Here is a 14,936-nt window from a genome sequence, read left to right as displayed (position 1 = left end):
AGCTCTTGCGTTGAGCTGTGACGCGTCCTGGGAAGACCTCCCGTTGCAGCGGAATGAGCCCCACTTCCAGGGCGTGCTGGTAGCAAATTTCCCACAGCCCACAGGGAGCAAACGATCCCAGGTGTGATGTATCACCAGGAGAGGCTGAGATGAGAGTAAGGGTTCACGCGTGTGCCCGGACCGAGGTTAATGATGGGATTAGAGCTAGGGTTAGATGCAGGGAAAGAGTGAGAGTTATAATTAGGGATAAAGCTAACAGGTGATCATTACTCGTCATGTAACATGATACAAAGGGTCAGAAGAGGAACTGATTCAGGGTTACAATTTGGACTTCGCAGACAACAGGAGCACTAAATGGTGCTGAGGGGGACTCAATAAAGTGGACCGGCCGCCTAATGTAAGCAATTGTGCACAAATATTGTACGATGACTAGCGTTGCCGGTGCTTTTTTCTTAAAGAGTCAGTTCTTGGCACCCATTCCCTACTTGACTCAGCCTAATCTTCAAGAATATTTGTCAAGAACTAAAAAAAATCCAGAAAAGGTTTAACCTCCCCGGTCTCCCGCGTGACAGGCGGGGATACTGACCACTATACTAACGAGGAGACGTGAGGGCATGAAATGAACAGCTGCTGATGTCTGCACAGCATCCAGCGACCACCTAGCTGGCCTAGGGGGTCTCATTTTCCCCCGTCAAACGGCTTGCCCGATCTAAGGCTAATTTCTTTCTTTTTATCGGCACCAGGCTTAAAACTCAGTTTAAGGCGATAGTTCCGGGCTATGTTTGACTCCAGAGTTGAATCTGTCATCCCGCATTTCCTCAGCAAATCAAGCTACCCATCTCAAGTCTCATGAGCTGAGGACGGCAAAGTCCCTGTGGGCTTAGGACAGTCAAAGAAACCCCTGGGCTGCATGCTAAGCCCCTTTTCGGCTTCACTTTCCGAATCCTGCCCTAGCTTGCGATTAGTTTTTTTCTTACTTCTTGCCCCCATCTCCCACCTTGCCTCATGGTCTCCCCTCCTCTGCGCACCTGACAGTTTGCCTGCCCTTCCACTGCCTGTCTCCAGACTTTCCAAGGAGAAAAGGCAAAGCACTAAAGCGGGCCGGGCAACGGGTCAAGTTCCGCTTTCGGCGACTAGCAGGGAGGTAGCGTGGCCGAGCGGTCTAAGGCGCTGGATTAAGGCTCCAGTCTCTTCGGAGGCGTGGGTTCAAATCCCACCGCTGCCACTTTTCCTGGCCTTGCATTTTAAAGAAGAACGTAACGTTGACCTCTTCCTTCATTAGTGCCACCTCTGTCGCAATGAGCAAGCGGATGGTATGCCACACCCTGCAGGAAAAAGGTTTCGCTTCTGACGTCTTGCTTTTCTGGACATCCAGTCTCAAGTTTCCCATCTGGAACGGCGCTCCCTGCTGCTTTGTGAAGGCTTGCTGCAAGAGCCTTCGAAACCCAGGAGCTCTTGCGTTGAGCTGTGACGCGTCCTGGGAAGACCTCCCGTTGCAGCGGAATGAGCCCCACTTCCAGGGCGTGCTGGTAGCAAATTTCCCACAGCCCACAGGGAGCAAACGATCCCAGGTGTGATGTATCACCAGGAGAGGCTGAGATGAGAGTAAGGGTTCACGCGTGTGCCCGGACCGAGGTTAATGATGGGATTAGAGCTAGGGTTAGATGCAGGGAAAGAGTGAGAGTTATAATTAGGGATAAAGCTAACAGGTGATCATTACTCGTCATGTAACATGATACAAAGGGTCAGAAGAGGAACTGATTCAGGGTTACAATTTGGACTTCGCAGACAACAGGAGCACTAAATGGTGCTGAGGGGGACTCAATAAAGTGGACCGGCCGCCTAATGTAAGCAATTGTGCACAAATATTGTACGATGACTAGCGTTGCCGGTGCTTTTTTCTTAAAGAGTCAGTTCTTGGCACCCATTCCCTACTTGACTCAGCCTAATCTTCAAGAATATTTGTCAAGAACTAAAAAAAATCCAGAAAAGGTTTAACCTCCCCGTCGGGGAATTGAACCCCGGTCTCCCGCGTGACAGGCGGGGATACTGACCACTATACTAACGAGGAGACGTGAGGGCATGAAATGAACAGCTGCTGATGTCTGCACAGCATCCAGCGACCACCTAGCTGGCCTAGGGGGGTCTCATTTTCCCCCGTCAAACGGCTTGCCCGATCTAAGGCTAATTTCTTTCTTTTTATCGGCACCAGGCTTAAAACTCAGTTTAAGGCGATAGTTCCGGGCTATGTTTGACTCCAGAGTTGAATCTGTCATCCCGCATTTCCTCAGCAAATCAAGCTACCCATCTCAAGTCTCATGAGCTGAGGACGGCAAAGTCCCTGTGGGCTTAGGACAGTCAAAGAAACCCCTGGGCTGCATGCTAAGCCCCTTTTCGGCTTCACTTTCCGAATCCTGCCCTAGCTTGCGATTAGTTTTTTTCTCACTTCTTGCCCCCATCTCCCACCTTGCCTCATGGTCTCCCCTCCTCTGCGCACCTGACAGTTTGCCTGCCCTTCCACTGCCTGTCTCCAGACTTTCCAAGGAGAAAAGGCAAAGCACTAAAGCGGGCCGGGCAACGGGTCAAGTTCCGCTTTCGGCGACTAGCAGGGAGGTAGCGTGGCCGAGCGGTCTAAGGCGCTGGATTAAGGCTCCAGTCTCTTCGGAGGCGTGGGTTCAAATCCCACCGCTGCCACTTTTCCTGGCCTTGCATTTTAAAGAAGAACGTAACGTTGACCTCTTCCTTCATTAGTGCCACCTCTGTCGCAATGAGCAAGCGGATGGTATGCCACACCCTGCAGGAAAAAGGTTTCGCTTCTGACGTCTTGCTTTTCTGGACATCCAGTCTCAAGTTTCCCATCTGGAACGGCGCTCCCTGCTGCTTTGTGAAGGCTTGCTGCAAGAGCCTTCGAAACCCAGGAGCTCTTGCGTTGAGCTGTGACGCGTCCTGGGAAGACCTCCCGTTGCAGCGGAATGAGCCCCACTTCCAGGGCGTGCTGGTAGCAAATTTCCCACAGCCCACAGGGAGCAAACGATCCCAGGTGTGATGTATCACCAGGAGAGGCTGAGATGAGAGTAAGGGTTCACGCGTGTGCCCGGACCGAGGTTAATGATGGGATTAGAGCTAGGGTTAGATGCAGGGAAAGAGTGAGAGTTATAATTAGGGATAAAGCTAACAGGTGATCATTACTCGTCATGTAACATGATACAAAGGGTCAGAAGAGGAACTGATTCAGGGTTACAATTTGGACTTCGCAGACAACAGGAGCACTAAATGGTGCTGAGGGGGACTCAATAAAGTGGACCGGCCGCCTAATGTAAGCAATTGTGCACAAATATTGTACGATGACTAGCGTTGCCGGTGCTTTTTTCTTAAAGAGTCAGTTCTTGGCACCCATTCCCTACTTGACTCAGCCTAATCTTCAAGAATATTTGTCAAGAACTAAAAAAAATCCAGAAAAGGTTTAACCTCCCCGTCGGGGAATTGAACTCCCGCGTGACAGGCGGGGATACTGACCACTATACTAACGAGGAGACGTGAGGGCATGAAATGAACAGCTGCTGATGTCTGCACAGCATCCAGCGACCACCTAGCTGGCCTAGGGGGTCTCATTTTCCCCCGTCAAACGGCTTGCCCGATCTAAGGCTAATTTCTTTCTTTTTATCGGCACCAGGCTTAAAACTCAGTTTAAGGCGATAGTTCCGGGCTATGTTTGACTCCAGAGTTGAATCTGTCATCCCGCATTTCCTCAGCAAATCAAGCTACCCATCTCAAGTCTCATGAGCTGAGGACGGCAAAGTCCCTGTGGGCTTAGGACAGTCAAAGAAACCCCTGGGCTGCATGCTAAGCCCCTTTTCGGCTTCACTTTCCGAATCCTGCCCTAGCTTGCGATTAGTTTTTTTCTTACTTCTTGCCCCCATCTCCCACCTTGCCTCATGGTCTCCCCTCCTCTGCGCACCTGACAGTTTGCCTGCCCTTCCACTGCCTGTCTCCAGACTTTCCAAGGAGAAAAGGCAAAGCACTAAAGCGGGCCGGGCAACGGGTCAAGTTCCGCTTTCGGCGACTAGCAGGGAGGTAGCGTGGCCGAGCGGTCTAAGGCGCTGGATTAAGGCTCCAGTCTCTTCGGAGGCGTGGGTTCAAATCCCACCGCTGCCACTTTTCCTGGCCTTGCATTTTAAAGAAGAACGTAACGTTGACCTCTTCCTTCATTAGTGCCACCTCTGTCGCAATGAGCAAGCGGATGGTATGCCACACCCTGCAGGAAAAAGGTTTCGCTTCTGACGTCTTGCTTTTCTGGACATCCAGTCTCAAGTTTCCCATCTGGAACGGCGCTCCCTGCTGCTTTGTGAAGGCTTGCTGCAAGAGCCTTCGAAACCCAGGAGCTCTTGCGTTGAGCTGTGACGCGTCCTGGGAAGACCTCCCGTTGCAGCGGAATGAGCCCCACTTCTAGGGCGTGCTGGTAGCAAATTTCCCACAGCCCACAGGGAGCAAACGATCCCAGGTGTGATGTATCACCAGGAGAGGCTGAGATGAGAGTAAGGGTTCACGCGTGTGCCCGGACCGAGGTTAATGATGGGATTAGAGCTAGGGTTAGATGCAGGGAAAGAGTGAGAGTTATAATTAGGGATAAAGCTAACAGGTGATCATTACTCGTCATGTAACATGATACAAAGGGTCAGAAGAGGAACTGATTCAGGGTTACAATTTGGACTTCGCAGACAACAGGAGCACTAAATGGTGCTGAGGGGGACTCAATAAAGTGGACCGGCCGCCTAATGTAAGCAATTGTGCACAAATATTGTACGATGACTAGCGTTGCCGGTGCTTTTTTCTTAAAGAGTCAGTTCTTGGCACCCATTCCCTACTTGACTCAGCCTAATCTTCAAGAATATTTGTCAAGAACTAAAAAAAATCCAGAAAAGGTTTAACCTCCCCGTCGGGAATTGAACCCCGGTCTCCCGCGTGACAGGCGGGGATACTGACCACTATACTAACGAGGAGACGTGAGGGCATGAAATGAACAGCTGCTGATGTCTGCACAGCATCCAGCGACCACCTAGCTGGCCTAGGGGGTCTCATTTTCCCCCGTCAAACGGCTTGCCCGATCTAAGGCTAATTTCTTTCTTTTTATCGGCACCAGGCTTAAAACTCAGTTTAAGGCGATAGTTCCGGGCTATGTTTGACTCCAGAGTTGAATCTGTCATCCCGCATTTCCTCAGCAAATCAAGCTACCCATCTCAAGTCTCATGAGCTGAGGACGGCAAAGTCCCTGTGGGCTTAGGACAGTCAAAGAAACCCCTGGGCTGCATGCTAAGCCCCTTTTCGGCTTCACTTTCCGAATCCTGCCCTAGCTTGCGATTAGTTTTTTTCTCACTTCTTGCCCCCATCTCCCACCTTGCCTCATGGTCTCCCCTCCTCTGCGCACCTGACAGTTTGCCTGCCCTTCCACTGCCTGTCTCCAGACTTTCCAAGGAGAAAAGGCAAAGCACTAAAGCGGGCCGGGCAACGGGTCAAGTTCCGCTTTCGGCGACTAGCAGGGAGGTAGCGTGGCCGAGCGGTCTAAGGCGCTGGATTAAGGCTCCAGTCTCTTCGGAGGCGTGGGTTCAAATCCCACCGCTGCCACTTTTCCTGGCCTTGCATTTTAAAGAAGAACGTAACGTTGACCTCTTCCTTCATTAGTGCCACCTCTGTCGCAATGAGCAAGCGGATGGTATGCCACACCCTGCAGGAAAAAGGTTTCGCTTCTGACGTCTTGCTTTTCTGGACATCCAGTCTCAAGTTTCCCATCTGGAACGGCGCTCCCTGCTGCTTTGTGAAGGCTTGCTGCAAGAGCCTTCGAAACCCAGGAGCTCTTGCGTTGAGCTGTGACGCGTCCTGGGAAGACCTCCCGTTGCAGCGGAATGAGCCCCACTTCCAGGGCGTGCTGGTAGCAAATTTCCCACAGCCCACAGGGAGCAAACGATCCCAGGTGTGATGTATCACCAGGAGAGGCTGAGATGAGAGTAAGGGTTCACGCGTGTGCCCGGACCGAGGTTAATGATGGGATTAGAGCTAGGGTTAGATGCAGGGAAAGAGTGAGAGTTATAATTAGGGATAAAGCTAACAGGTGATCATTACTCGTCATGTAACATGATACAAAGGGTCAGAAGAGGAACTGATTCAGGGTTACAATTTGGACTTCGCAGACAACAGGAGCACTAAATGGTGCTGAGGGGGACTCAATAAAGTGGACCGGCCGCCTAATGTAAGCAATTGTGCACAAATATTGTACGATGACTAGCGTTGCCGGTGCTTTTTTCTTAAAGAGTCAGTTCTTGGCACCCATTCCCTACTTGACTCAGCCTAATCTTCAAGAATATTTGTCAAGAACTAAAAAAAATCCAGAAAAGGTTTAACCTCCCCGTCGGGGAATTGAACTCCCGCGTGACAGGCGGGGATACTGACCACTATACTAACGAGGAGACGTGAGGGCATGAAATGAACAGCTGCTGATGTCTGCACAGCATCCAGCGACCACCTAGCTGGCCTAGGGGGTCTCATTTTCCCCCGTCAAACGGCTTGCCCGATCTAAGGCTAATTTCTTTCTTTTTATCGGCACCAGGCTTAAAACTCAGTTTAAGGCGATAGTTCCGGGCTATGTTTGACTCCAGAGTTGAATCTGTCATCCCGCATTTCCTCAGCAAATCAAGCTACCCATCTCAAGTCTCATGAGCTGAGGACGGCAAAGTCCCTGTGGGCTTAGGACAGTCAAAGAAACCCCTGGGCTGCATGCTAAGCCCCTTTTCGGCTTCACTTTCCGAATCCTGCCCTAGCTTGCGATTAGTTTTTTTCTCACTTCTTGCCCCCATCTCCCACCTTGCCTCATGGTCTCCCCTCCTCTGCGCACCTGACAGTTTGCCTGCCCTTCCACTGCCTGTCTCCAGACTTTCCAAGGAGAAAAGGCAAAGCACTAAAGCGGGCCGGGCAACGGGTCAAGTTCCGCTTTCGGCGACTAGCAGGGAGGTAGCGTGGCCGAGCGGTCTAAGGCGCTGGATTAAGGCTCCAGTCTCTTCGGAGGCGTGGGTTCAAATCCCACCGCTGCCACTTTTCCTGGCCTTGCATTTTAAAGAAGAACGTAACGTTGACCTCTTCCTTCATTAGTGCCACCTCTGTCGCAATGAGCAAGCGGATGGTATGCCACACCCTGCAGGAAAAAGGTTTCGCTTCTGACGTCTTGCTTTTCTGGACATCCAGTCTCAAGTTTCCCATCTGGAACGGCGCTCCCTGCTGCTTTGTGAAGGCTTGCTGCAAGAGCCTTCGAAACCCAGGAGCTCTTGCGTTGAGCTGTGACGCGTCCTGGGAAGACCTCCCGTTGCAGCGGAATGAGCCCCACTTCCAGGGCGTGCTGGTAGCAAATTTCCCACAGCCCACAGGGAGCAAACGATCCCAGGTGTGATGTATCACCAGGAGAGGCTGAGATGAGAGTAAGGGTTCACGCGTGTGCCCGGACCGAGGTTAATGATGGGATTAGAGCTAGGGTTAGATGCAGGGAAAGAGTGAGAGTTATAATTAGGGATAAAGCTAACAGGTGATCATTACTCGTCATGTAACATGATACAAAGGGTCAGAAGAGGAACTGATTCAGGGTTACAATTTGGACTTCGCAGACAACAGGAGCACTAAATGGTGCTGAGGGGGACTCAATAAAGTGGACCGGCCGCCTAATGTAAGCAATTGTGCACAAATATTGTACGATGACTAGCGTTGCCGGTGCTTTTTTCTTAAAGAGTCAGTTCTTGGCACCCATTCCCTACTTGACTCAGCCTAATCTTCAAGAATATTTGTCAAGAACTAAAAAAAATCCAGAAAAGGTTTAACCTCCCCGTCGGGAATTGAACCCCGGTCTCCCGCATGACAGGCGGGGATACTGACCACTATACTAACGAGGAGACGTAAGGGCATGAAATGAACAGCTGCTGATGTCTGCACAGCATCCAGCGACCACCTAGCTGGCCTAGGGGGTCTCATTTTCCCCCGTCAAACGGCTTGCCCGATCTAAGGCTAATTTCTTTCTTTTTATCGGCACCAGGCTTAAAACTCAGTTTAAGGCGATAGTTCCGGGCTATGTTTGACTCCAGAGTTGAATCTGTCATCCCGCATTTCCTCAGCAAATCAAGCTACCCATCTCAAGTCTCATGAGCTGAGGACGGCAAAGTCCCTGTGGGCTTAGGACAGTCAAAGAAACCCCTGGGCTGCATGCTAAGCCCCTTTTCGGCTTCACTTTCCGAATCCTGCCCTAGCTTGCGATTAGTTTTTTTCTCACTTCTTGCCCCCATCTCCCACCTTGCCTCATGGTCTCCCCTCCTCTGCGCACCTGACAGTTTGCCTGCCCTTCCACTGCCTGTCTCCAGACTTTCCAAGGAGAAAAGGCAAAGCACTAAAGCGGGCCGGGCAACGGGTCAAGTTCCGCTTTCGGCGACTAGCAGGGAGGTAGCGTGGCCGAGCGGTCTAAGGCGCTGGATTAAGGCTCCAGTCTCTTCGGAGGCGTGGGTTCAAATCCCACCGCTGCCACTTTTCCTGGCCTTGCATTTTAAAGAAGAACGTAACGTTGACCTCTTCCTTCATTAGTGCCACCTCTGTCGCAATGAGCAAGCGGATGGTATGCCACACCCTGCAGGAAAAAGGTTTCGCTTCTGACGTCTTGCTTTTCTGGACATCCAGTCTCAAGTTTCCCATCTGGAACGGCGCTCCCTGCTGCTTTGTGAAGGCTTGCTGCAAGAGCCTTCGAAACCCAGGAGCTCTTGCGTTGAGCTGTGACGCGTCCTGGGAAGACCTCCCGTTGCAGCGGAATGAGCCCCACTTCCAGGGCGTGCTGGTAGCAAATTTCCCACAGCCCACAGGGAGCAAACGATCCCAGGTGTGATGTATCACCAGGAGAGGCTGAGATGAGAGTAAGGGTTCACGCGTGTGCCCGGACCGAGGTTAATGATGGGATTAGAGCTAGGGTTAGATGCAGGGAAAGAGTGAGAGTTATAATTAGGGATAAAGCTAACAGGTGATCATTACTCGTCATGTAACATGATACAAAGGGTCAGAAGAGGAACTGATTCAGGGTTACAATTTGGACTTCGCAGACAACAGGAGCACTAAATGGTGCTGAGGGGGACTCAATAAAGTGGACCGGCCGCCTAATGTAAGCAATTGTGCACAAATATTGTACGATGACTAGCGTTGCCGGTGCTTTTTTCTTAAAGAGTCAGTTCTTGGCACCCATTCCCTACTTGACTCAGCCTAATCTTCAAGAATATTTGTCAAGAACTAAAAAAAATCCAGAAAAGGTTTAACCTCCCCGTCGGGGAATTGAACTCCCGCGTGACAGGCGGGGATACTGACCACTATACTAACGAGGAGACGTGAGGGCATGAAATGAACAGCTGCTGATGTCTGCACAGCATCCAGCGACCACCTAGCTGGCCTAGGGGGTCTCATTTTCCCCCGTCAAACGGCTTGCCCGATCTAAGGCTAATTTCTTTCTTTTTATCGGCACCAGGCTTAAAACTCAGTTTAAGGCGATAGTTCCGGGCTATGTTTGACTCCAGAGTTGAATCTGTCATCCCGCATTTCCTCAGCAAATCAAGCTACCCATCTCAAGTCTCATGAGCTGAGGACGGCAAAGTCCCTGTGGGCTTAGGACAGTCAAAGAAACCCCTGGGCTGCATGCTAAGCCCCTTTTCGGCTTCACTTTCCGAATCCTGCCCTAGCTTGCGATTAGTTTTTTTCTCACTTCTTGCCCCCATCTCCCACCTTGCCTCATGGTCTCCCCTCCTCTGCGCACCTGACAGTTTGCCTGCCCTTCCACTGCCTGTCTCCAGACTTTCCAAGGAGAAAAGGCAAAGCACTAAAGCGGGCCGGGCAACGGGTCAAGTTCCGCTTTCGGCGACTAGCAGGGAGGTAGCGTGGCCGAGCGGTCTAAGGCGCTGGATTAAGGCTCCAGTCTCTTCGGAGGCGTGGGTTCAAATCCCACCGCTGCCACTTTTCCTGGCCTTGCATTTTAAAGAAGAACGTAACGTTGACCTCTTCCTTCATTAGTGCCACCTCTGTCGCAATGAGCAAGCGGATGGTATGCCACACCCTGCAGGAAAAAGGTTTCGCTTCTGACGTCTTGCTTTTCTGGACATCCAGTCTCAAGTTTCCCATCTGGAACGGCGCTCCCTGCTGCTTTGTGAAGGCTTGCTGCAAGAGCCTTCGAAACCCAGGAGCTCTTGCGTTGAGCTGTGACGCGTCCTGGGAAGACCTCCCGTTGCAGCGGAATGAGCCCCACTTCCAGGGCGTGCTGGTAGCAAATTTCCCACAGCCCACAGGGAGCAAACGATCCCAGGTGTGATGTATCACCAGGAGAGGCTGAGATGAGAGTAGGGGTTCACGCGTGTGCCCGGACCGAGGTTAATGATGGGATTAGAGCTAGGGTTAGATGCAGGGAAAGAGTGAGAGTTATAATTAGGGATAAAGCTAACAGGTGATCATTACTCGTCATGTAACATGATACAAAGGGTCAGAAGAGGAACTGATTCAGGGTTACAATTTGGACTTCGCAGACAACAGGAGCACTAAATGGTGCTGAGGGGGACTCAATAAAGTGGACCGGCCGCCTAATGTAAGCAATTGTGCACAAATATTGTACGATGACTAGCGTTGCCGGTGCTTTTTTCTTAAAGAGTCAGTTCTTGGCACCCATTCCCTACTTGACTCAGCCTAATCTTCAAGAATATTTGTCAAGAACTAAAAAAAATCCAGAAAAGGTTTAACCTCCCCGTCGGGCCCGGTCTCCCGCGTGACAGGCGGGGATACTGACCACTATACTAACGAGGAGACGTGAGGGCATGAAATGAACAGCTGCTGATGTCTGCACAGCATCCAGCGACCACCTAGCTGGCCTAGGGGGTCTCATTTTCCCCCGTCAAACGGCTTGCCCGATCTAAGGCTAATTTCTTTCTTTTTATCGGCACCAGGCTTAAAACTCAGTTTAAGGCGATAGTTCCGGGCTATGTTTGACTCCAGAGTTGAATCTGTCATCCCGCATTTCCTCAGCAAATCAAGCTACCCATCTCAAGTCTCATGAGCTGAGGACGGCAAAGTCCCTGTGGGCTTAGGACAGTCAAAGAAACCCCTGGGCTGCATGCTAAGCCCCTTTTCGGCTTCACTTTCCGAATCCTGCCCTAGCTTGCGATTAGTTTTTTTCTCACTTCTTGCCCCCATCTCCCACCTTGCCTCATGGTCTCCCCTCCTCTGCGCACCTGACAGTTTGCCTGCCCTTCCACTGCCTGTCTCCAGACTTTCCAAGGAGAAAAGGCAAAGCACTAAAGCGGGCCGGGCAACGGGTCAAGTTCCGCTTTCGGCGACTAGCAGGGAGGTAGCGTGGCCGAGCGGTCTAAGGCGCTGGATTAAGGCTCCAGTCTCTTCGGAGGCGTGGGTTCAAATCCCACCGCTGCCACTTTTCCTGGCCTTGCATTTTAAAGAAGAACGTAACGTTGACCTCTTCCTTCATTAGTGCCACCTCTGTCGCAATGAGCAAGCGGATGGTATGCCACACCCTGCAGGAAAAAGGTTTCGCTTCTGACGTCTTGCTTTTCTGGACATCCAGTCTCAAGTTTCCCATCTGGAACGGCGCTCCCTGCTGCTTTGTGAAGGCTTGCTGCAAGAGCCTTCGAAACCCAGGAGCTCTTGCGTTGAGCTGTGACGCGTCCTGGGAAGACCTCCCGTTGCAGCGGAATGAGCCCCACTTCCAGGGCGTGCTGGTAGCAAATTTCCCACAGCCCACAGGGAGCAAACGATCCCAGGTGTGATGTATCACCAGGAGAGGCTGAGATGAGAGTAAGGGTTCACGCGTGTGCCCGGACCGAGGTTAATGATGGGATTAGAGCTAGGGTTAGATGCAGGGAAAGAGTGAGAGTTATAATTAGGGATAAAGCTAACAGGTGATCATTACTCGTCATGTAACATGATACAAAGGGTCAGAAGAGGAACTGATTCAGGGTTACAATTTGGACTTCGCAGACAACAGGAGCACTAAATGGTGCTGAGGGGGACTCAATAAAGTGGACTGGCCGCCTAATGTAAGCAATTGTGCACAAATATTGTACGATGACTAGCGTTGCCGGTGCTTTTTTCTTAAAGAGTCAGTTCTTGGCACCCATTCCCTACTTGACTCAGCCTAATCTTCAAGAATATTTGTCAAGAACTAAAAAAAATCCAGAAAAGGTTTAACCTCCCCGTCGGGGAATTGAACCCCGGTCTCCCGCGTGACAGGCGGGGATACTGACCACTATACTAACGAGGAGACGTGAGGGCACGAAATGAACAGCTGCTGATGTCTGCACAGCATCCAGCGACCACCTAGATGGCCTAGGGGGTCTCATTTTCCCCCGTCAAACGGCTTGCCCGATCTAAGGCTAATTTCTTTCTTTTTATCGGCACCAGGCTTAAAACTCAGTTTAAGGCGATAGTTCCGGGCTATGTTTGACTCCAGAGTTGAATCTGTCATCCCGCATTTCCTCAGCAAATCAAGCTACCCATCTCAAGTCTCATGAGCTGAGGACGGCAAAGTCCCTGTGGGCTTAGGACAGTCAAAGAAACCCCTGGGCTGCATGCTAAGCCCCTTTTCGGCTTCACTTTCCGAATCCTGCCCTAGCTTGCGATTAGTTTTTTTCTCACTTCTTGCCCCCATCTCCCACCTTGCCTCATGGTCTCCCCTCCTCTGCGCACCTGACAGTTTGCCTGCCCTTCCACTGCCTGTCTCCAGACTTTCCAAGGAGAAAAGGCAAAGCACTAAAGCGGGCCGGGCAACGGGTCAAGTTCCGCTTTCGGCGACTAGCAGGGAGGTAGCGTGGCCGAGCGGTCTAAGGCGCTGGATTAAGGCTCCAGTCTCTTCGGAGGCGTGGGTTCAAATCCCACCGCTGCCACTTTTCCTGGCCTTGCATTTTAAAGAAGAACGTAACGTTGACCTCTTCCTTCATTAGTGCCACCTCTGTCGCAATGAGCAAGCGGATGGTATGCCACACCCTGCAGGAAAAAGGTTTCGCTTCTGACGTCTTGCTTTTCTGGACATCCAGTCTCAAGTTTCCCATCTGGAACGGCGCTCCCTGCTGCTTTGTGAAGGCTTGCTGCAAGAGCCTTCGAAACCCAGGAGCTCTTGCGTTGAGCTGTGACGCGTCCTGGGAAGACCTCCCGTTGCAGCGGAATGAGCCCCACTTCCAGGGCGTGCTGGTAGCAAATTTCCCACAGCCCACAGGGAGCAAACGATCCCAGGTGTGATGTATCACCAGGAGAGGCTGAGATGAGAGTAAGGGTTCACGCGTGTGCCCGGACCGAGGTTAATGATGGGATTAGAGCTAGGGTTAGATGCAGGGAAAGAGTGAGAGTTATAATTAGGGATAAAGCTAACAGGTGATCATTACTCGTCATGTAACATGATACAAAGGGTCAGAAGAGGAACTGATTCAGGGTTACAATTTGGACTTCGCAGACAACAGGAGCACTAAATGGTGCTGAGGGGGACTCAATAAAGTGGACCGGCCGCCTAATGTAAGCAATTGTGCACAAATATTGTACGATGACTAGCGTTGCCGGTGCTTTTTTCTTAAAGAGTCAGTTCTTGGCACCCATTCCCTACTTGACTCAGCCTAATCTTCAAGAATATTTGTCAAGAACTAAAAAAAATCCAGAAAAGGTTTAACCTCCCCGTCGGGGAATTGAACCCCGGTCTCCCTCGTGACAGGCGGGGATACTGACCACTATACTAACGAGGAGACGTGAGGGCACGAAATGAACAGCTGCTGATGTCTGCACAGCATCCAGCGACCACCTAGATGGCCTAGGGGGTCTCATTTTCCCCCGTCAAACGGCTTGCCCGATCTAAGGCTAATTTCTTTCTTTTTATCGGCACCAGGCTTAAAACTCAGTTTAAGGCGATAGTTCCGGGCTATGTTTGACTCCAGAGTTGAATCTGTCATCCCGCATTTCCTCAGCAAATCAAGCTACCCATCTCAAGTCTCATGAGCTGAGGACGGCAAAGTCCCTGTGGGCTTAGGACAGTCAAAGAAACCCCTGGGCTGCATGCTAAGCCCCTTTTCGGCTTCACTTTCCGAATCCTGCCCTAGCTTGCGATTAGTTTTTTTCTCACTTCTTGCCCCCATCTCCCACCTTGCCTCATGGTCTCCCCTCCTCTGCGCACCTGACAGTTTGCCTGCCCTTCCACTGCCTGTCTCCAGACTTTCCAAGGAGAAAAGGCAAAGCACTAAAGCGGGCCGGGCAACGGGTCAAGTTCCGCTTTCGGCGACTAGCAGGGAGGTAGCGTGGCCGAGCGGTCTAAGGCGCTGGATTAAGGCTCCAGTCTCTTCGGAGGCGTGGGTTCAAATCCCACCGCTGCCACTTTTCCTGGCCTTGCATTTTAAAGAAGAACGTAACGTTGACCTCTTCCTTCATTAGTGCCACCTCTGTCGCAATGAGCAAGCGGATGGTATGCCACACCCTGCAGGAAAAAGGTTTCGCTTCTGACGTCTTGCTTTTCTGGACATCCAGTCTCAAGTTTCCCATCTGGAACGGCGCTCCCTGCTGCTTTGTGAAGGCTTGCTGCAAGAGCCTTCGAAACCCAGGAGCTCTTGCGTTGAGCTGTGACGCGTCCTGGGAAGACCTCCCGTTGCAGCGGAATGAGCCCCACTTCCAGGGCGTGCTGGTAGCAAATTTCCCACAGCCCACAGGGAGCAAACGATCCCAGGTGTGATGTATCACCAGGAGAGGCTGAGATGAGAGTAAGGGTTCACGCGTGTGCCCGGACCGAGGTTAATGATGGGATTAGAGCTAGGGTTAGATGCAGGGAAAGAGTGAGAGTTATAATTAGGGATAAAGCTAACAGGTGATCATTACTCGTCATGTAACATGATACAAAGGGTCAGAAGAGG

At 51.3% G+C, this 14,936-nt stretch overlaps 2 non-coding genes across 2 annotated transcripts; both read right to left on the bottom strand.

Moving 5' to 3' along the window:
* Nucleotides 1-1,999: 1,999 nt before the first annotated feature.
* On the bottom strand, nt 2,000-2,071 carry TRNAD-GUC (transfer RNA aspartic acid (anticodon GUC)). Its single transcript has one exon. It is a non-coding gene; the product is annotated as a tRNA-Asp (tRNA).
* A 10,173-nt stretch (nt 2,072-12,244) lies between these two features.
* Nucleotides 12,245-12,316, bottom strand: TRNAD-GUC (transfer RNA aspartic acid (anticodon GUC)). The gene has a single exon. It is a non-coding gene; the product is annotated as a tRNA-Asp (tRNA).
* Nucleotides 12,317-14,936: the final 2,620 nt, after the last annotated feature.

Source organism: Ambystoma mexicanum, chromosome 1p, assembly GCF_040938575.1.
Source record: "Ambystoma mexicanum isolate Mex_15411 chromosome 1p, UKY_AmexF1_1, whole genome shotgun sequence".
Lineage (NCBI taxonomy): Eukaryota > Metazoa > Chordata > Amphibia > Caudata > Ambystomatidae > Ambystoma > Ambystoma mexicanum.
Note: the sequence above shows the minus strand (reverse complement) of the source record. Positions and strands in the feature narration are given on the sequence as shown.